Source organism: Schistocerca piceifrons, chromosome 2 (assembly GCF_021461385.2).
Source record: "Schistocerca piceifrons isolate TAMUIC-IGC-003096 chromosome 2, iqSchPice1.1, whole genome shotgun sequence".
Lineage (NCBI taxonomy): Eukaryota > Metazoa > Arthropoda > Insecta > Orthoptera > Acrididae > Schistocerca > Schistocerca piceifrons.
Genome location: NC_060139.1, coordinates 1,134,261,592 through 1,134,286,479, shown reverse-complemented (window position 1 = coordinate 1,134,286,479; position 24,888 = coordinate 1,134,261,592).

The window sequence follows — 24,888 nt, the reverse complement described above, 5'->3', positions numbered from 1 at the left end:
AGAAATTGCATCGGAATTAAATACAAAAGGGCACGATGCCGACTTAAGTACATGTAGACTGACTCATCCTACTGTCTATGTTTCCGACCATTCCTGTGACACTAGTTAGAGATTCCGATGATTCACTTCATGGTGTACTGTATCCCTTTTGACCTTCTTATTGACGATGAAACACAGAAATTGCATCGGAATTAAATACAAAAGGCACAATGCCGACTTCAGTACAAGAAGACTGACTCTTTGTACTGACTATGTTTGAATCATTCCGGTTGACACTAGTTATAGATTCCGATGTTTCACTTCAGGTTTACTGTATCCCTCTGACCTTCTTATTGACGATGAAACACAAAAATTGCATCGGAATTGAATACAAAAGGCAGAATGCCCACCTAAGTACATGTAGACTGACTCTTCCCACTGTCTATGATTTGAACCATTCCTGTGACACTAGTTATAGATTCCGATCATTCACTTCAGGTTTACTGTATCCCTCTGACCGTCTTATTGACGATGAAACACAGAAATTGCGTCGGAATTAAATACATAATGCACAATGCCGACTTAAGTACAAGAAGAATGACTCTTCCTACTGTCTATGTTTTGAACCATTCCTGTGACACTACTTATAGATTCCGATGCATCACTTCAGGTTTACTGTATCCCTCTGACCTTCTTATTGACGATGAAACACAGAAATTGCATCGGAAATAAATACAAAAGGCTCAATGCCGACTCAAGTAGAAGAAGACTGACTCTTCCTACTGTCTATGATTACAACGATTCCTGTGACACTGATTATACATTCCGATGCAATCCCTCAGGTTTACTGTATTCCTCTGACCTTCTTATTTACGATGAAACACAGAAATTGCATCGGAATTAAATAGAAAAGGCACAATGCCGACTTAAGTACAAGAAGACTGACTCTTCTTACTGACTATGTTTTGAACCATTTCTGTGACACTAGTTATAGATTCCTTTGCTTCACTTCAGGTTTACTGTATCCCTCTGACTTTCTTATTGACGATGAAACACAGAAATTGCATCGGAATTAAATAGAAAAGGCACAATGCCGACTCAAGTACAAGAAGACTGACTCTTCCTACTGTCCATGTTTTGAACCATTCCTGTCACACTAGTTATACATTCCGATGCCTCACTTCTGGTGTACTGTATCGCTTGGACTTTCTTATTGACGATGAAACACAGTAATTGCATCGGAATTAAATACAAAAGGCACAATGCCACCTTCAGTTCAAGATGACTGACTCTTTGTACTGACTATGTTTGAACCATTCCGGTGACACTAGTTTTGGATTCCGATGTTTCACTTCGGGTTTACTGTATCCCTCTGACCTTCTTATTGACGATGAAGCACAAAAATTGCATCGGAATTAAATACAAAAGGCACAATGCCGACTTAAGTACAAGAAGACTGACTCATCCTACTGTCTATGTTTTGAAACATTCCTGTGGCACTAGTTATACAATCCGATGCTTCACTTCAGGTTTACTGGATCCCTTGGACATTCTTATTGACGATGAAACACAAAAATTGCATCGGAATTAAATACAAAAGGCACAATGCCGACCAAAGTACATGTAGACTGACTCTTCTTACTGTCTATGATTTGAACCATTCTTGTGACACTAGTTATAGATTCCGATGTTTCACTTCAGGTCTACTGTATCCCTTGGACCTTCTTATTGACGATGAAACACAGAAATTGCGTCGGAATTAAATAAAAAAGGCACAATGCCGACTTAAGTACAAGTAGACTGACTCTTCTTACTGTCTATTTCTGAACCATTCCTGTGACACTAGATATAGATTCTGATGCTTCACTTCAGGTTAGCTGTATCCCTCTGACCTTCGTAATGACGATGAAACACAGAAATTGCATCGGAATTAAATACAAAAGGCACGATGCCGACTTAAGTACATGTAGACTGACTCTTTCTACTGTCTATGTTTTCAACCATTCCTGTGACACTAGTTATAGATTCCGATGATTCACTTCATGTGTACTGTATCCCTCTGACCTTCTTATTGACGATGAAACACAGAAATTGCATCGGAATTAAATACAAAAGGCACAATGCCGACTTCAGTACAAGAAGACTGACTCTTTGTACTGACTATGTTTGAATCATTCCGGTGACACTAGTTATAGATTCCGATGTTTCACTTCAGGTTTACTGTATCCCTCTGACCTTCTTATTGACGATGAAACACAAAAATTGCATCGGAATTAAATACAAAAGGCACAATGCCGACCTAAGTACATGTAGACTGACTCTTCCCACTGTCTATGATTTGAACCATTCATGTGACACTAGTCATTGCTTCCGACGCCACACTTCAGGTTTACTGTATCCCTTGGACGTTCTTATTGACGATGAAACACAGAAATTGCTTCGGAATTAAATACAAAAGGCACAATGCCGACTTAAGTACAAGAAGACTGACTCTTCCTACTGTCTATGTTTTGAACCATTCCTGTGACTCTAGTTATACATTCCGATGCTTCACTTCACGTTTACTGTATCCGTTCGACCTTCTTATTGACGATGAAACACAGAAATTGCATCGGAATTAAATACAAAAGGTACAATGCCGACTTCAGTACAAGAAGACTGACTCTTTGTACTGACTATGTTTGAATCATTCCGGTGACACTAGTTATAGATTCCGATCAGTCACTTCAGGTTTACTGTATCCCTCTGACCGTCTTATTGACGATGAAACACAGAAATTGCATCGGAATTAAATAGAAAATGCACAATGCCGACTTAAGTACAAGAAGAATGACCCTTCCTACTGTCTATGTTTTGAACCATTCCTGTGACACTACTTATAGATTCCGATGCTTCACTTCAGGTATACTGTATCCCTCTGACCTTCTTAGTGACGATGAATACAGAAATTGCATCGGAAATAAATACAAAAGGCTCAATGCCGACTCAAGTAGAAGAAGACTGACTCTTGCTACTGTCTATGATTTGAACGATTCCTGTGACACTAGTCATTGATTCCGATGCTATTCTTCAGGTTTACTGTATTCCTCTGACCTGCTTATTGACGATGAAACACAGAAATTGCATCGGAATTAAATAGAAAAGGCACACTGCCGACTAAAGTACAAGAAGACTGACTCTTGCTACTGTCTATGATTTGAACGATTCCTGTGACACTAGTCATTCATTCCGATGCTATTCTTCAGGTTTACTGTATTCCTTTGACCTTCGTATTGACGATGAAACACAGAAATTGCATCGGAATTAAATAGAAAAGGCACACTGCCGACTTAAGTACAAGAAGACTGACTCTTTCTACTGTCTATGTTTTGAACCATTCCTGTGACACTAGTTATAGATTCCGATGCTTCACTTCAGGTTAACTGTATCCCTCTGACCTTCTTATTGACGATGAAACATAGAAATTGCATCGGAATTAAATACAAAAGGCACAATACCGACTCAGCTACAAGAAGACTGACTCTTCCTACTGTCTATGCTTTGAACCATTCCTGTCACACTAGTTATACATTCCGATGCTTCACTTCAGGTTTACTGTTTCCCTTGGACCTTCTTATTGTTGATGAAACACAGAAATTGCATCGGAATGAAATACAAAAGGCACAATGGCGACTTAAGTACAAGAAGACTGACTCTTCTTACTGTCTATGTTTTGAACCATTCCTGTGACACTAGTTATACATTACGATGCTTCACTTCAGGTTTAATGTGTCCCTTGGACCTTCTTATTGTCGATGAAACACAGAAATTGCATCGGAATTAAATACAAAAGACACAATGCCGAAATAAGTACAAGAAGACTGAATCTACCTACTGACTACGTTTTGAACCTATCCTGTGACACTAGTTATAGATTCCGATGCTTCACTTCAGGTTTACTGTATCCCTCTGACCTTCTTATTGATGATGAAACACAGAAATTGCATCGGAATTAAATACAAAAGGCACAATGCCGACTTAAGTACAAGAAGACTGACTCATCCTACTGTCTATGTTTTGAAACATTCCTGTGGCACTAGTTATACAATCCGATGCTTCACTTCAGGTTTACTGGATCCCTTGGACATTCTTATTGACGATGAAACACAAAAATTGCATCGGAATTAAATACAAAAGGCACAATGCCGACCAAAGTACATGTAGACTGACTCTTCTTACTGTCTATGATTTGAACCATTCTTGTGACACTAGTTATAGATTCCGATGTTTCACTTCAGGTCTACTGTATCCCTTGGACCTTCTTATTGACGATGAAACACAGAAATTGCGTCGGAATTAAATAAAAAAGGCACAATGCCGACTTAAGTACAAGTAGACTGACTCTTCTTACTGTCTATTTCTGAACCATTCCTGTGACACTAGATATAGATTCTGATGCTTCACTTCAGGTTAGCTGTATCCCTCTGACCTTCGTAATGACGATGAAACACAGAAATTGCATCGGAATTAAATACAAAAGGCACGATGCCGACTTAAGTACATGTAGACTGACTCTTCCTACTGTCTATGTTTTCAACCATTCCTGTGACACTAGTTATAGATTCCGATGATTCACTTCATGTGTACTGTATCCCTCTGACCTTCTTATTGACGATGAAACACAGAAATTGCATCGGAATTAAATACAAAAGGCACAATGCCGACTTCAGTACAAGAAGACTGACTCTTTGTACTGACTATGTTTGAATCATTCCGGTGACACTAGTTATAGATTCCGATGTTTCACTTCAGGTTTACTGTATCCCTCTGACCTTCTTATTGACGATGAAACACAAAAATTGCATCGGAATTAAATACAAAAGGCACAATGCCGACCTAAGTACATGTAGACTGACTCTTCCCACTGTCTATGATTTGAACCATTCATGTGACACTAGTCATTGCTTCCGACGCCACACTTCAGGTTTACTGTATCCCTTGGACGTTCTTATTGACGATGAAACACAGAAATTGCTTCGGAATTAAATACAAAATGCACAATGCCGACTTAAGTACAAGAAGACTGACTCTTCCTACTGTCTATGTTTTGAACCATTCCTGTGACTCTAGTTATACATTCCGATGCTTCACTTCACGTTTACTGTATCCGTTCGACCTTCTTATTGACGATGAAACACAGAAATTGCATCGGAATTAAATACAAAAGGCACAATGCCGACTTCAGTACAAGAAGACTGACTCTTTGTACTGACTATGTTTGAATCATTCCGGTGACACTAGTTATAGATTCCGATCAGTCACTTCAGGTTTACTGTATCCCTCTGACCGTCTTATTGACGATGAAACACAGAAATTGCATCGGAATTAAATAGAAAATGCACAATGCCGACTTAAGTACAAGAAGAATGACCCTTCCTACTGTCTATGTTTTGAACCATTCCTGTGACACTACTTATAGATTCCGATGCTTCACTTCAGGTATACTGTATCCCTCTGACCTTCTTAGTGACGATGAATACAGAAATTGCATCGGAAATAAATACAAAAGGCTCAATGCCGACTCAAGTAGAAGAAGACTGACTCTTCCTACTGTCTATGATTAGAACGATTCCTGTGACACTGATTATACATTCCTATGCTATCCTTCAGGTTTACTGTATTCCTCTGACCTTCTTATTGACGATGAAACACAGAAATTGCATCGGAATTAAATATAAAATGCACAATGCCGACTTAAGTACAAGAAGACTGACTCTTCTTACTGACTATGTTTTGAACCATTTCTGTGACACTACTTATAGATTCCGATGCTTCCCTTCAGGTTTACTGTATCCCTCTGACTTTCTTATTGACGATGAAACACAGAAATTGCATCGGAATTAAATAGAAAAGGCACAATGCCGACTCAAGTACAAGAAGACTGACTCTTCCTACTGTCCATGTTTTGAACCATTCCTGTCACACTAGTCATACATTCCGATGCCTCACTTCAGGTGTACTGTATCCCTTTGACTTTCTTATTGACGATGAAACACAGAAATTGCATCGGAATTAAATACAAAAGGCACAATGCCACCTTCAGTACAAGAAGACTGACTCTTTGTACTGAGTATGTTTGAACCATTCCGGTGACACTAGTTATGGATTCCGATGTTTCACTTCAGGTTTGCTGTATCCCTCTGACCTTCTTATTGACGATGAAGCACAAAAATTGCATCGGAATTAAATACAAAAGGCACAATGCCGACTTAAGTACATGTAGACTGACTCTTCCCAATGTCTATGATTTGAACCATTCCTGCGACACTAGTCATTCATTCCGATGCTATACTTCAGGTTTACTGTATTCCTCTGACCTCTTTATTGACGATGAAACACAGATATTGCATCGGAGTTAAATAGAAAAGGCACACTTCCGACTTAAGTACAAGAAGACTGACTCATCCTACTGTCAATGTTTTGAACCATTCCTGTGACACTAGTTATAGATTCCGATGCTTCACTTCAGGTTAACTGTATCCCTCTGACCTTCTTATTGACGATGAAACACAGAAATTGCATCGAAATTAGATACAACAAGCACAATGCCGATTTAAGTACAAGAGGACTGACTCTTCTTACTGTGTATGATTTGAAACATTCCTGTGACACTAGTTATAGATTCCGATGCTTCACTTCAGGTTTACTGTATCCCTTGGACCTTCGTATTGACGACGAAACACAGAAATTGCATCGGAATTAGATACAACAAGCACAATGCCGATTTAAGTACAAGAGGACTGACTCTTCTTACTGTGTATGTTTTGAAACATTCTGTGACACTAGTTATACATTCCGATGCTTCACTTCAGGTTTACTGTATCCCTTGGACCTTCTTATTGACGACGAAACACAGAAATTGCATCGGAATTAAATAGAAAAGGCACAATGCCGACTTAAGTACAAGAAGACTGACCCTTCCTATCGTCTATGTTTTGAACCATTCCTGTGACACTAGTTATAGATTTGGATGCTTCACTTCAGGTTTACTGTATCACTCTGACCTTCTTCTTATTTACGATGAAACACAGAAATTGCTCGGAATTAAATAGAAAAGGCACAATGCCGAATTAAGTACAAAAAGACTGACTTTTCTTACTCTCTATTTTTCGAACCATTCCTGTGACACTAGTTATAGATTCCGATGCTTCACTTCAGGTTTACTGTATCCCTTTGACCTTCCTATTGAAGATGAGACACAGAAATTGCATCGGAAATAAATAGAAAAGGCACAATGCCGACTTAAGTACAAGAAGGCTGACTCTTCTTACTGTCAATTTTTTAACCATTCCTGTGACACTAGTTATAGATTCCGATGCTACACTTCAGGCATACTTTATCCCTCTGACCTTCTTATTGACGATGAAACACAGAAATGGCATCGGAATTAAGTAGAAAAGGCACAATGTTGACTTAAGTATAAGAAGACTGACTCTTCTTACTGTCTATGATTTGAACCATTCTTGTGACACTAGTTATAGATTCCGATGTTTCACTTCAGGTGTACTGTATCCCTTGGACCTTCGTATTGACAATGAAACACAGAAATTGCGTCAGAACTAAATACAAAAGGCACAATGCCGACATAAGTACAAGTAGACTGACTCTTCTTACTGTCTATGTTTGAACCATTCCTGTGACACTAGTTATAGATTCTGATGCTTCATTTCGGGTTAGCTGTATCCCTCTGACCTTCGTATTGACGATGAAACACAGAAATTGCATCGGAATTAAATACAAAAGGCACGATGCCGACTTAAGTACATGTAGACTGACTCATCCTACTGTCTATGTTTCCGACCATTCCTGTGACACTAGTTAGAGATTCCGATGATTCACTACATGTGTACTGTATCCCTTTGACCTTCTTATTGACGATGAAACACAGAAATTGCATCGGAATTAAATACAAAAGGCACAATGCCGACTTCAGTACAAGAAGACTGACTCTTTGTACTGACTATGTTTGAATCATTCCGGTGACACTAGTTATAGATTCCGATGTTTCACTTCAGGTTTACTGTATCCCTCTGACCTTCTTATTGACGATGAAACACAAAAATTGCATCGGAATTGAATACAAAAGGCAGAATGCCCACCTAAGTACATGTAGACTGACTCTTCCCACTGTCTATGATTTGAACCATTCCTGTGACACTAGTTATAGATTCCGATCATTCACTTCAGGTTTACTGTATCCCTCTGACCGTCTTATTGACGATGAAACACAGAAATTGCATCGGAATTAAATACATAATGCACAATGCCGACTTAAGTACAAGAAGAATGACTCTTCCTACTGTCTATGTTTTGAACCATTCCTGTGACACTACTTATAGATTCCGATGCATCACTTCAGGTTTACTGTATCCCTCTGACCTTCTTATTGACGATGAAACACAGAAATTGCATCGGAAATAAATACAAAAGGCTCAATGCCGACTCAAGTAGAAGAAGACTGACTCTTCCTACTGTCTATGATTACAACGATTCCTGTGACACTGATTATACATTCCGATGCAATCCTTCAGGTTTACTGTATTCCTCTGACCTTCTTATTTACGATGAAACACAGAAATTGCATCGGAATTAAATAGAAAAGGCACAATGCCGACTTAAGTACAAGAAGACTGACTCTTCTTACTGACTATGTTTTGAACCATTTCTGTGACACTAGTTATAGATTCCTTTGCTTCACTTCAGGTTTACTGTATCCCTCTGACTTTCTTATTGACGATGAAACACAGAAATTGCATCGGAATTAAATAGAAAAGGCACAATGCCGACTCAAGTACAAGAAGACTGACTCTTCCTACTGTCCATGTTTTGAACCATTCCTGTCACACTAGTTATACATTCCGATGCCTCACTTCTGGTGTACTGTATCCCTTGGACTTTCTTATTGACGATGAAACACAGTAATTGCATCGGAATTAAATACAAAAGGCACAATGCCACCTTCAGTTCAAGATGACTGACTCTTTGTACTGACTATGTTTGAACCATTCCGGTGACACTAGTTTTGGATTCCGATGTTTCACTTCGGGTTTACTGTATCCCTCTGACCTTCTTATTGACGATGAAGCACAAAAATTGCATCGGAATTAAATACAAAAGGCACAATGCCGACTTAAGCACATGTAGACTGACTCTTCCCACTGTCTATGATTTGAACCATTCCTGTGACACTAGTCATTCATTCCGATGCTATACTTCAGGTTTACTGTATTCCTCTGACCTTCTTATTGGCGATGAAACACAGAAATTGCATCGGAATTAAATAGAAAAGGCACACTGCCGACTTAAGTACAAGAAGACTGACTCTTCCTACTGTCAATGTTTTGAACCATTCCTGTGACACTAGTCATAGATTCCGATGCTTCACTTCAGGTTAACTGTATCCCTCTGACCTTCTTATTGACGATGAAACACAGAAATTGCATCGGAATTAGATACAACAAGCACAATGCCGATTTAAGTACAAGAGGACTGACTCTTCTTACTGTGTATGTTTTGAAACATTCCTGTGACACTAGTTATAGATTCAGATGCTTCACTTCAGGTTTACTGTATCCCTTGGATCTTCTTATGGACGACGAAACACAGAAATTGCATCGGAATTAGATACAACAAGCACAATGCCGATTTAAGTACAAGAGGACTGACTCTTCTTACTGTGAATGTTTTGAAACATTCCTGTGACACTAGTTATAGATTCCGATGCTTCACTTCAGGTTTACTGTATCCCTTGGACCTTCTTATTGACGACGAAACACAGAAATTGCATCGGAATTAAATAGAAAAGGCACAATGCCGACTTAAGTACAAGACGACTGACCCTTCATATCGTCTATGTTTTGAACCATTCCTGTGACACTAGTTATAGATTTGGATGCTTCACTTCAGGTTTACTGTATCACTCTGACCTTCTTCTTATTTACGACGAAACACAGAAATTGCATCGGAATTAAATAGAAAAGGCACAATGCCGAATTAAGTACAAGAAGACTGACTTTTCTTACTCTCTATGTTTCGAACCATTCCTGTGACACTAGTTATAGATTCCGATGCTTCGCTTCAGGTTTACTGTATCCCTCTGACCTTCCTATTGAAGATGAGACACAGAAATTGCATCGGAAATAAATAGAAAAGGCACAATGCCGACTTAAGTACAAGAATTCTGACTCTTTTTACTGTCAATATTTTAACCATTCATGTGACACTAGTTATAGATTCCGATGCTACACTTCAGGTATACTTTATCCCTCTGACCTTCTTATTGACGATGAAACACAGAAATTGCATCGGAATTAAGTAGAAAAGGCACAATGTTGACTTAAGTATAAGAAGACTGACTCTTCTTACTGTCAATGATTTGAACCATTCTTATGACACTAGTTATAGATTCCGATGTTTCACTTCAGGTGTACTGTATCCCTTGGACCTTCTTATTGACGATGAAACACAGAAATTGCGTCGGAATTAAATACAAAAGGCACAATGCCGACTTAAGTACAAGTAGACTGACTCTTCTTACTGTCTATGTTTTGAACCATTCCTCTGACACTAGTTATAGATTCTGATGCTTCACTTCAGGTTAGCTGTATCCCTCTGACCTTCGTATTGACGATGAAACACAGAAATTGCATCGGAATTAAATACAAAAGGCACAATGCCGACTTCAGTACAAGAAGACTGACTCTTTGTACTGCCTATGTTTGAATCATTCCGGTGACACTAGTTATAGATTCCGATGTTTCACTTCAGGTTTACTGTATCCCTCTGACTTTCTTATTGACGATGAAACACAAGAATTGCATCGGAATTAAATAAAAAAGGCACAATGCCGACCTAAGTACATGTAGACTGACTCTTCCCACTGTCTATGATTTGAACCATTCCTGTGACACTAGTTATAGATTCCGATCATTTACTTCAGGTTTACTGTATCCCTCTGACCGTCTTATTGACGATGAAACACAGAAATTGCATCGGAATTAAATAGAAAATGCACAATGCCGACTTCAGTACAAGAAGAATGACTCTTCCTACTGTCTATGATTTGAACCATTCCTGTGACACTACTTGTAGATTCCGATGCTTCACTTCTGGTTTACTGTATCCCTCTGACTTTCTTATTGACGATGAAACACAGAAATTGCATCGGAAATAAATACAAAAGGCTGAATGCCGACTCAAGTAGAAGAAGACTAACTCTTCCTACTCTCTATGATTAGAACGATTCCTGTGACACTGATTATACATTCCGATGCTATCCTTCAGGTTTACTGTATTCCTCTGACCTTCTTATTGACGATGAAACACAGAAATTGCATCGGAATTCAATAGAAAAGGCACAATGCCGACTTAAGTACAAGAAGACTGACTCTTCTTACTGACTATGTTTCGAATCATTTCTGTGACACTAGTTATAGATTCCGCTGCTTCACTTCAGGTTTACTGTATCCCAAAGACTTTCTTATTGACGGTGAAACACAGAAATTGCATCGGAATTAAATAGAAAAGGCACAATGCCGACTCAAGTACAAGTAGAGTGACTCATCCTACTGTCCATGTTTTGAACCATTCCTGTCACACTAGTTATACATTCCGATGCCTCACTTCAGGTTTACTGTATCCCTTGGACTTTCTTATGGACGATGAAGCACAGAAATTGCATCGGAATTAAATACAAAAGGCACAATGCCACCTTCAGTACAAGAAGACTGACTCTTTGTACTGACTATGTTTGAACCATTCCGTTGACACTAGTTATAGATTCCGATGTTTCACTTCAGGTTTACTGTATCCCTCTGACCTTCTTATTGACGATGAAGCACAAAAATTGCATCGGAATTAAATACAAAAGGCACAATGCCGACTTAAGTACATGTAGACTGACTCTTCCCACTGTCTATGATTTGAACCATTCCTGTGACACTAGTCATTCATTCCGATGCTATACTTCAGGTTTACTGTATTCCTCTGACCTTCTTATTGACGATGAAACACAGAAATTGCATCGGAATTAAATAGAAAAGGCACACTGCTGACTTAAGTACAAGAAGACTGACTCTTCCCACTGTCTATGTTTTGAACCATTCCTGTGACACTAGTTATAGATTCCGATGCTTCACTTCAGGTTAACTGTATCCCTCTGACCTTCTTATTGACGATGAAACACAGAAATTGCATCGGAATTAGAAACAACAAGCACAATGCCGATTTAAGTACAAGAGGACTGACTCTTCTTACTGTGTATGTTTTGAAACATTCCTGTGACACTAGTTATAGATTCCGATGCTTCACTTCAGGTTTACTGTATCCCTTGGACCTTCTTATTGACGACGAAACACAGAAATTGCATCGGAATTTAATAGAAAAGGCACAATGCCGACTTAAGTACAAGATGACTGACCCTTATTGTCTATGTTTTGAACCATTCCTGTGACACTAGTTATAGATTTGGATGCTTCACTTCAGGTTTACTGTATCACTCTGACCTTCTTCTTATTTACGATGAAACACAGAAATTGCATCGGAATTAAATAGAAAAGGCACAATGCCGAATTAAGTACAAGAAGACTGACATTTCTTACTCTCTATGTTTCGAACCATTCCTGTGACACTAGTTATAGATTCCGATGCTTCACTTCAGGTTTACTGTATCCCTCTGACCTTCCTATTGAAGATGAGACACAGAAATTGCATCGGAAATAAATAGAAAAGGCACAATGCCGACTTAAGTACAAGAAGGCTGACTCTTCTTACTGTCTATTTTTTAACCATTCCTGTGACACTAGTTATAGATTCCGATGCTACACTTCAGGTATACTTTATCCCTCTGACCTTCTTATTGACGATGAAACACAGAAATTGCATCGGAATTAAGTAGAAAAGGCACAATGTTGACTTAAGTATAAGAAGACTGACTCTTCTTACTGTCTATGATTTGAACCATTCTTGTGACACTAGTTATAGATTCCGATGTTTCACTTCAGGTTAGCTGAATCCCTCTGACCTTCGTATTGACGATGAAACACAGAAATTGCATCGAAATTAAATACAAATGCACGATGCCGACTTAAGTACATGTAGACTGACTCTTCCTACTGTCTATGTTTTCAACCATTCCTGTGACACTAGTTATAGTTTCCGATGATTCACTTCATGTGTACTGTATCCCTCTGACCTTCTTATTGACGATGAAACACAGAAATTGCATCGGAATTAAATAGAAATGGCACAATGCCGACTTAAATACAAGAAGAATGACTCTTCCTCCTGTCTATGATTTGAACCATTCCTGTGACACTAGTTATAGATTCCGATGCTTCACTTCAGGTTTACTGCATCCCTCTGACCTTCTTACAGACGATGAAACACAGAAATTGCATCGGAAATACATACGAAAAGCTCAATGCCCACTCAAGTACAAGAAGACTGACTCTTCCTACTGTCCATGTTTTGAACCATTCCTGTGACAGTAGTTATAACTTCCGATGCTTCACTTCAGGTTTACTGAATCCCTCTAACCTTCTTATTGACGATGAAGCACAGAAATTGCATCGGAATTAAATAAAAAGGCACAATGCCGAATTAAGTACAAGAAGACTGACTCTTCTTACTGACTATGTTTTGAACCATTCCTGTGACACTAGTTATAGATTCCGATGCTTCACATCTGGTTTACTGTATCCCTCTGACCTTCTTATTGACGACAACACACACAAATTGCATCGGAAATAAAAACAAAAGCCACAATGCCGACTTTAGTACAAGAAGACTGACTCATCCTACTCTCTATGATTTGAACCATTCCTGTGACACTAGTTATGGATTCCGATGCTTCACTTCAGGTTTACTATATCCCTCTAACCTTCTTATTGATGATGAAACACAGAAATTGCATCGGAATTAAATACAAAAGGCACAATGCCGACTTAAGTACAAGAAGCCTGACTCTTATTACTCTCTATGCTTTGAACCATTCCTGTGACACTAGTTATATATTCGGATGCTTCACTGCAGGTTTACTGTATCCCTTGGACTTTCTAGTTGACGACGAAACACAGAAATTGCATCGGAATTAAATACAAAAGGCACAATGCCGACATAAGTACAAGAAGACTGACTCTTCCTACTGTCTATGTTTTGAACCATTCCTGTCACACTAGTTATACATTCCGACGCTTCACTTCAGGATTACTGTATTCCTTGGATCTTCTTATTGACGATGAAACACCGAAATTCCATCGGAATTAAATACGAAAGGCACAATGACGACTTAAGTACAAGAAGACTGACCCTTTTTACTGACTATGTTTTGAACCATTCTTGTGACACTAGTCATAGATTCCGATGCCACACTTCAGGTTTACTGTATCCCTTGGACGTTCTTATTGACGATGAAACACAGAAAATGCATCGGAATTAAATACAAAAGGCACAATGCCGACTTAAGTACAAGAGGACTGACTCTTCCTACTGTCCATGTTTTGAACCATTCCTGTGACACTAGTTATACATTCCGATGCTTCACTTCAGGTTTACTGAATCCCTCTAACCTTCTTATTGACGATGAAGCACAGAAATTGCATCGGAATTAAATAAAAAGGCAGAATGCCGAATTAAGTACAAGAAGACTGACTCTTCTTACTGACTATGTTTTGAACCATTCCTGTGACACTAGTTATAGATTCCGATGCTTCACATCTGGTTTACTGTATCCCTCTGACCTTCTTATTGACGACGACACACACAAATTGCATCGGAAATAAAAACAAAAGCCACAATGCCGACTTTAGTACAAGAAGACTGACTCATCCTACTCTCTATGATTTGAACCATTCCTGTGACACTAGTTATGGATTCCGATGCTTCACTTCAGGTTTACTATATCCCTCTAACCTTCTTATTGATGATGAAACACAGAAATTGCATCGGAATTAAATACAAAAGGCACAATGCCGACTTAAGTACAAGAAGCCTGACTCTTATTACTCTCTATGCTTTGAACCATTCCTGTGACACTAGTTATATATTCGGATGCTTCACTGCAGGTTTACTGTATCCCTTGGACTTTCTAGTTGACGACGAAACACAGAAATTGCATCGGAATTAAATACAAAAGGCACAATGCCGACATAAGTACAAGAAGACTGACTCTTCCTACTGTCTATGTTTTGAACCATTCCTGTCACACTAGTTATACATTCCGACGCTTCACTTCAGGATTACTGTATTCCTTGGATCTTCTTATTGACGATGAAACACCGAAATTCCATCGGAATTAAATACGAAAGGCACAATGACGACTTAAGTACAAGAAGACTGACCCTTTTTACTGACTATGTTTTGAACCATTCTTGTGACACTAGTCATAGATTCCGATGCCAAGCTTCAGGTTTACTGTATCCCTTGGACGTTCTTATTGACGATGAAACACAGAAAATGCATCGGAATTAAATACAAAAGGCACAATGCCGACTTAAGTACAAGAGGACTGACTCTTCCTACTGCCTATGTTTTGAACCATTCCTGTGACACTAGTTATACATTCCGATGCTTCACTTCAGGGTTACTGTATCCCTTGGACCTTGTTATTGACGATGAAGCACAGAAATTGCATCGGAATTAAATACAAAAGGCACAATGCCGACTTAAGTACAAGAAGACTGACTCTTCTTACTGTCTATGATTTGAACCATTCCTGTGACACTAGTTATACATTCCGATGCTTCACTTCAGGTTTACTGTATCCCTTGGACTTTCTTATTGACGATGAATTACAGAAATATCATCGGAACTAAATACAAAAGGCACAATGCCGACTTAAGTACAAGAAGAGTGACTCTTCCTACTGTCTATGTTTTCAACCATTCCAGTGGCTCTAGTTATACATTCAGATGCTTCACTTCAGGTTTACTGTATCCCATGGACCTATTATTGGCGATGAAACACAGAAATTGCATCGGAATTAAATACAAAAGGCACAATGCCGACTTAAGTACAAGAAGACGGACTCTTCCTACTGACTATGTTTGAACCATTCCTGTGACACTAGTTATACATTCCGATGCTTCACATCACGTTTACTGTATCCGTTCGACCTTCTTATTGACGATGAATTACAGAAATATCATCGGAACTAAATACAAGAGGCACAATGCCGACTTAAGTACAAGAAGAGTGACTCTTCCTACTGTCTATGTTTTCAACCATTCCAGTGACTCTAGTTATACATTCCGATGCTTCACTTCAGGTTTACTGTATCCCTTGGACCTATTATTGACGATGAAACACAGAAATTGCATCGGAATTAAATTCAAAAGGCACAATTCCGACTTAAGTACAAGATGACTGACTCTTCTTAGTGTCTATGTTTGAACCATTCCTGTGGCACTAGTTATACATTCCGATGATTCACTTCAGGTTTACTGTATCCCTTGGACCTTGTTATTGACGATGAAGCACAGATATTGCATCGGAATTAAATACAAAAGGCACAATGCCGACTTAAGTACAAGAAGACTGACTCTTCTAACTGTCTATGTTTTGAACCATTCCTGTGACACTAGTTATACATTCCGATGCTTCACTTCAAGTTTACTGTATCCCTTGGACTTTCTTATTGACGATGAATTACAGAAATATCATCTGAACTAAATACAAAAGGCACAATGCCGATTTAAGTACAAGAGGACTGACTCTTCTTACTGTGTATGTTTTGAAACATTCTGTGACACTAGTTATACATTCCGATGCTTCACTTCAGGTTTACTGTATCCCTTGGACCTTCTTATTGACGACGAAACACAGAAATTGCATCGGAATTAAATAGAAAAGGCACAATGCCGAATTAAGTACAAGAAGACTGACTTTTCTTACTCTCTATGTTTCGAACCATTCCTGTGACACTAGTTATAGATTCCGATGCTTCACTTCAGGGTTACTGTATCCCTTTGACCTTACTATTGAAGATGAGACACAGAAATTGCATCGGAAATAAATAGAAAAGGCACAATGCCGACTTAAGTACAAGAAGGCTGACTCTTCTTACTGTCAATTTTTTAACCATTCCTGTGACACTAGTTATAGATTCCGATGCTACACTTCAGGTATACTTTATCCCTCTGACCTTCATATTGACGATGAAACACAGAAATTGCATCGGAATTAAGTAGAAAAGGCACAATGTTGACTTAAGTATAAGAAGACTGACTCTTCTTACTGTCTATGATTTGAACCATTCTTGTGACACTAGTTATAGATTCCGATGTTTCACTTCTGGTGTACTGTATCCCTTGGACTTTCTTATTGACGATGAAACACAGTAATTGCATCGGAATTAAATACAAAAGGCACAATGCCACCTTCAGTTCAAGATGACTGACTCTTTGTACTGACTATGTTTGAACCATTCCGGTGACACTAGTTTTGGATTCCGATGTTTCACTTCGGGTTTACTGTATCCCTCTGACCTTCTTATTGACGATGAAGCACAAAAATTGCATCGGAATTAAATACAAAAGGCACAATGCCGACTTAAGCACATGTAGACTGACTCTTCCCACTGTCTATGATTTGAACCATTCCTGTGACACTAGTCATTCATTCCGATGCTATACTTCAGGTTTACTGTATTCCTCTGACCTTCTTATTGACGATGAAACACAGAAATTGCATCGGAATTAAATAGAAAAGGCACACTGCCGACTTAAGTACAAGAAGACTGACTCTTCCTACTGTCAATGTTTTGAACCATTCCTGTGACACTAGTCATAGATTCCGATGCTTCACTTCAGGTTAACTGTATCCCTCTGACCTTCTTATTGACGATGAAACACAGAAATTGCATCGGAATTAGATACAACAAGCACAATGCCGATTTAAGTACAAGAGGACTGACTCTTCTTACTGTGTATGTTTTGAAACATTCCTGTGACACTAGTTATAGATTCAGATGCTTCACTTCAGGTTTACTGTATCCCTTGGACCTTCTTATGGACGACGAAACACAGAAATTGCATCGGAATTATATACAACAAGCACAATGCCGATTTAAGTACAAGAGGACTGACTCTTCTTACTGTGAATGTTTTGAAACATTCCTGTGACACTAGTTATAGATTCCGATGCTTCACTTCAGGTTTACTGTATCCCTTGGACCTTCTTATTGACGACGAAACACAGAAATTGCATCGGAATTAAATAGAAAAGGCACAATGCCGACTTAAGTACAAGACGACTGACCCTTCATATCGTCTATGTTTTGAACCATTCCTGTGACACTAGTTATAGATTTGGATGCTTCACTTCAGGTTTACTGTATCACTCTGACCTTCTTCTTATTTACGACGAAACACAGAAATTGCATCGGAATTAAATAGAAAAGGCACAATGCCGAATTAAGTACAAGAAGACTGACTTTTCTTACTCTCTATGTTTCGAACCATTCCTGTGACACTAGTTATAGATTCCGATGCTTCACTTCAGGTTTACTGTATCCCTCTGACCTTCCTATTGAAGATGAGACACAGAAATTGCATCGGAAATAAATAGAAAAGGCACAATGCCGACTTAAGTACAAGAAGGCTGACTCTTTTTACTGTCAATATTTTAACCATTCATGTGACACTAGTTATAGATTCCGATGCTACACTTCAGGTATACTTTATCCCTCTGACCTTCTTATTGACGATGAAACACAGAAATTGCATCGGAATTAAGTAGAAAAGGCACAATGTTGACTTAAGTATAAGAAGACTGACTCTTCTTACTGTCAATGATTTGAACCATTCTTGTGACACTAGTTATAGATTCAGATGTTTCACTTCAGGTGTACTGTATCCCTTGGACCTTCTTATTGACGATGAAACACAGAAATTGCGTCGGAATTAAATACAAAAGGCACAATGCCGACTTAAGTACAAGTAGACTGACTCTTCTTACTGTCTATGTTTTGAACCACTCCTCTGACACTAGTTATAGATTCTGATGCTTCACTTTAGTTTAGCTGTATCCCTCTGACCTTCGTATTGACGATGAAACACAGAAATTGCATCGGAATTAAATACAAAAGGCACAATGCCGACTTCAGTACAAGAAGACTGACTCTTTGTACTGCCTATGTTTGAATCATTCCGGTGACACTAGTTATAGATTCCGATGTTTCACTTCAGGTTTACTGTATCCCTCTGACTTTCTTATTGACGATGAAACACAAGAATTGCATCGGAATTAAATAAAAAAGGCACAATGCCGACCTAAGTACATGTAGACTGACTCTTCCCACTGTCTATGATTTGAACCATTCCTGTGACACTAGTTATAGATTCCGATCATTTACTTCAGGTTTACTGTATCCCTCTGACCGTCTTATTGACGATGAAACACAGAAATTGCATCGGAATTAAATAGAAAATGCACAATGCCGACTTCAGTACAAGAAGAATGACTCTTCCAACTGTCTATGTTTTGAACCATTCCTGTGACACTACTTGTAGATTCCGATGCTTCACTTCTGGTTTACTGTATCCCTCTGACTTTCTTATTGACGATGAAACACAGAAATTGCATCGGAAATAAATACAAAAGGCTCAATGCGGATCAAGTAGAAGAAGACTGACTCTTCCTACTGTCTATGATTAGAACGATTCCTGTGACACTGATTATACATTCCGATGCTATCCTTCTGGTTTTCTGTATTCCTCTGACCTTCTTATTGACGATGAAACACAGAAATTGCATCGGAATTCAATAGAAAAGGCACAATGCCGACTTAAGTACAAGATGACTGACTCTTCCCACTGTCTATGTTTTGAACCATTCCTGTGACATTAGTTATAGATTCCGATGCTTCACTTCAGGTTAACTGTATCCCTCTGACCTTCTTATTGACGATGAAACACAGAAATTGCATCGGAATTAGAAACAACAAGCACAATGCCGATTTAAGTACAAGAGGACTGACTCTTCTTACTGTGTATGTTTTGAAACATTCCTGTGACACTAGTTATAGATTCCGATGCTTCACTTCAGGTTTACTGTATCCCTTGGACCTTCTTATTGACGACGAAACACAGAAATTGCATCGGAATTTAATAGAAAAGACACAATGCCGACTTAAGTACAAGATGACTGACCCTTATTGTCTATGTTTTGAACCATTCCTGTGACACTAGTTATAGATTTGGATGCTTCACTTCAGGTTTACTGTATCACTCTGACCTTCTTCTTATTTACGATGAAACACAGAAATTGCATCGGAATTAAATAGAAAAGGCACAATGCCGAATTAAGTACAAGAAGATTGACTTTTCTTACTCTCTATGTTTCGAACCATTCCTGTGACACTAGTTATAGATTTCGATGCTTCACTTCAGGTTTACTGTATCCCTCTGACCTTCCTATTGAAGATGAGACACAGAAATTGCATCGGAAATAAATAGAAAAGGCACAATGCCGACTTAAGTACAAGAAGGCTGACTCTTCTTACTGTCTATTTTTTAACCATTCCTGTGACACTAGTTATAGATTCCGATGCTACCCTTCAGGTATACTTTATCCCTCTGACCTTCTTATTGACGATGAAACACAGAAATTGCATCGGAATTAAGTAGAAAAGGCACAATGTTGACTTAAGTATAAGAAGACTGACTCTTCTTACTGTCTATGATTTGAACCATTCTTGTGACACTAGTTATAGATTCCGATGTTTCACTTCAGGTTAGCTGAATCCCTCTGACCTTCGTATTGACGATGAAACACAGAAATTGCATCGAAATTAAATACAAATGCACGATGCCGACTTAAGTACATGTAGACTGACTCTTCCTACTGTCTATGTTTTCAACCATTCCTGTGACACTAGTTATAGTTTCCGATGATTCACTTCATGTGTACTGTATCCCTCTGACCTTCTTATTGACGATGAAACACAGAAATTGCATCGGAATTAAATAGAAATGGCACAATGCCGACTTAAGTACAAGAAGAACGACTCTTCCTCCTGTCTATGATTTGAACCATTCCTGTGACACTAGTTATAGATTCCGATGCTTCACTTCAGGTTTACTGCATCCCTCTGACCTTCTTACAGACGATGAAACACAGAAATTGCATCGGAAATACATACGAAAAGCTCAATGCCCGCTCAAGTACAAGAAGACTGACTCTTCCTACTGTCCATGTTTTGAACCATTCCTGTGACAGTAGTTATACATTCCGATGCTTCACTTCAGGTTTACTGAATCCCTCTAACCTTCTTATTGACGATGAAGCACAGAAATTGCATCGGAATTAAATAAAAAGGCACAATGCCGAATTAAGTACAAGAAGACTGACTCTTCTTACTGACTATGTTTTGAACCATTCCTGTGACACTAGTTATAGATTCCGATGCTTCACATCTGGTTTACTGTATCCCTCTGACCTTCTTATTGACGACGACACACACAAATTGCATCGGAAATAAAAACAAAAGCCACAATGCCGACTTTAGTACAAGAAGACTGACTCATCCTACTCTCTATGATTTGAACCATTCCTGTGACACTAGTTATCGATTCCGATGCTTCACTTCAGGTTTACTATATCCCTCTAACCTTCTTATTGATGATGAAACACAGAAATTGCATCGGAATTAAATACAAAAGGCACAATGCCGACTTAAGTACAAGAAGCCTGACTCTTATTACTCTCTATGCTTTGAACCATTCCTGTGACACTAGTTATATATTCGGATGCTTCACTGCAGGTTTACTGTATCCCTTGGACTTTCTAGTTGATGACGAAACACAGAAATTGCATCGGAATTAAATACAAAAGGCACAATGCCGACATAAGTACAAGAAGACTGACTCTTCCTACTGTCTATGTTTTGAACCATTCCTGTCACACTAGTTATACATTCCGACGCTTCACTTCAGGATTACTGTATTCCTTGGATCTTCTTATTGACGATGAAACACCGAAATTCCATCGGAATTAGATACGAAAGGCACAATGACGACTTAAGTACAAGAAGACTGACCCTTTTTACTGACTATGTTTTGAACCATTCTTGTGACACTAGTCATAGATTCCGATGCCACACTTCAGGTTTACTGTATCCCTTGGACGTTCTTATTGACGACGAAACACAGAAATTGCATCGGAATTTAATAGAAAAGGCACAATGCCGACTTAAGTACAAGATGACTGACCCTTATTGTCTATGTTCTGAACCATTCCTGTGACACTAGTTATAGATTTGGATGCTTCACTTCAGGTTTACTGTATCCCTCTGACCTTCCTATTGAAGATGAGACTCAGAAATTGCATCGGAAATAAATAGAAAAGGCACAATGCCGACTTAAGTACAAGAAGGCTGACTCTTCTTACTGTCTATTTTTTAACCACTCCTGTGACACTAGTTATAGATTCCGATGCTACACTTCAGGTATACTTTATCCCTCTGACCTTCTTATTGACGATGAAACACAGAAATTGCATCGGAATTAAGTAGAAAAGGCACAATGTTGACTTAAGTATAAGAAGACTGACTCTTCTTACTGTCTATGATTTGAACCATTCTTGTGACACTAGTTATAGATTCCTATGTTTCACTTCAGGTTAGCTGAATCCCTCTGACCTTCGTATTGACGATGAAACACAGAAATTGCATCGAAATTAAATACAAATGCACGATGCCGACTTAAGTACATGTAGACTGACTCTTCCTACTGTCTATGTTTTCAACCATTCCTGTGACACTAGTTATAGTTTCCGATGATTCACTTCATGTGTACTGTATCCCTCTGACCTTCTTATTGACGATGAAACACAGAAATTGCATCGGAATTAAATAGAAATGGCACAATGCCGACTTAAGTACAAGAAGAACGACTCTTCCTCCTGTCTATGATTTGAACCATTCCTGTGACACTAGTTATAGATTCCGATGCTTCACTTCAGGTTTACTGCATCCCTCTGACCTTCTTACAGACGATGAAACACAGAAATTGCATCGGAAATACATACGAAAAGCTCAATGCCCACTCAAGTACAAGAAGACTGACTCTTCCTACTGTCCATGTTTTGATCCATTCCTGTGACAGTAGTTATACATTCCGATGCTTCACTTCAGGTTTACTGAATCCCTCTAACCTTCTTATTGACGATGAAGCACAGAAATTGCATCGGAATTAAATAAAAAGGCACAATGCCGAATTAAGTACAAGAAGACTGACTCTTCTTACTGACTATGTTTTGAACCATTCCTGTGACACTAGTTATAGATTCCGATGCTTCACATCTGGTTTACTGTATCCCTCTGACCTTCTTATTGACGACGACACACACAAATTGCATGGGAAATAAAAACAAAAGCCACAATGCCGGCTTTAGTACAAGAAGACTGACTCATCCTACTCTCTATGATTTGAACCATTCCTGTGACACTAGTTATGGATTCCGATGCTTCACTTCAGGTTTACTATATCCCTCTAACCTTCTTATTGATGATGAAACACAGAAATTGCATCGGAATTAAATACAAAAGGCACAATGCCGACTTAAGTACAAGAAGCCTGACTCTTATTACTCTCTATGCTTTGAACCATTCCTGTGACACTAGTTATATATTCGGATGCTTCACTGCAGGTTTACTGTATCCCTTGGACTTTCTAGTTGATGACGAAACACAGAAATTGCATCGGAATTAAATACAAAAGGCACAATGCCGACATAAGTACAAGAAGACTGACTCTTCCTACTGTCTATGTTTTGAACCATTCCTGTCACACTAGTTATACATTCCGACGCTTCACTTCAGGATTACTGTATTCCTTGGATCTTCTTATTGACGATGAAACACCGAAATTCCATCGGAATTAGATACGAAAGGCACAATGACGACTTAAGTACAAGAAGACTGACCCTTTTTACTGACTATGTTTTGAACCATTCTTGTGACACTAGTCATAGATTCCGATGCCACACTTCAGGTTTACTGTATCCCTTGGACGTTCTTATTGACGATGAAACACAGAAATTGCATCGGAATTAAATACAAAAGGCACAATGCCGACTTAAGTACAAGAGGACTGACTCTTCCTACTGCCTATGTTTTGAACCATTCCTGTGACACTAGTTATACATTCCGATGCTTCACTTCAGGGTTACTGTATCCCTTGGACCTTGTTATTGACGATGAAGCACAGAAATTGCATCGGAATTAAATACAAAAGGCACAATGCCGACTTAAGTACAAGAAGACTGACTCTTCTTACTGTCTATGATTTGAACCATTCCTGTGACACTAGTTATACATTCCGATGCTTCACTTCAGGTTTACTGTATCCCTTGGACTTTCTTATTGACGATGAATTACAGATATATCATCGGAACTAAATACAAAAGGCACAATGCCGACTTAAGTACAAGAAGAGTATCTCTTCCTACTGTCTATGTTTTCAACCATTCCAGTGGCTCTAGTTATACATTCAGATGCTTCACTTCAATTTTACTGTATCCCATGGACCTATTATTGGCGATGAAACACAGAAATTGCATCGGAATTAAATACAAAAGGCACAATGCCGACTTAAGTACAAGAAGACGGACTCTTCCTACTGACTATGTTTGAACCATTCCTGTGACACTAGTTATACATTCCGATGCTTTACATCACGTTTACTGTATCCGTTCGACCTTCTTATTGACGATGAATTACAGATATATCAACGGAACTAAATACAAAAGGCACAATGCCGACTTAAGTACAAGAAGAGTATCTCTTCCTACTGTCTATGTTTTCAACCATTCCAGTGACTCTAGTTATACATTCCGATGCTTCACTTCAGGTTTACTGTATCCCTTGGACAT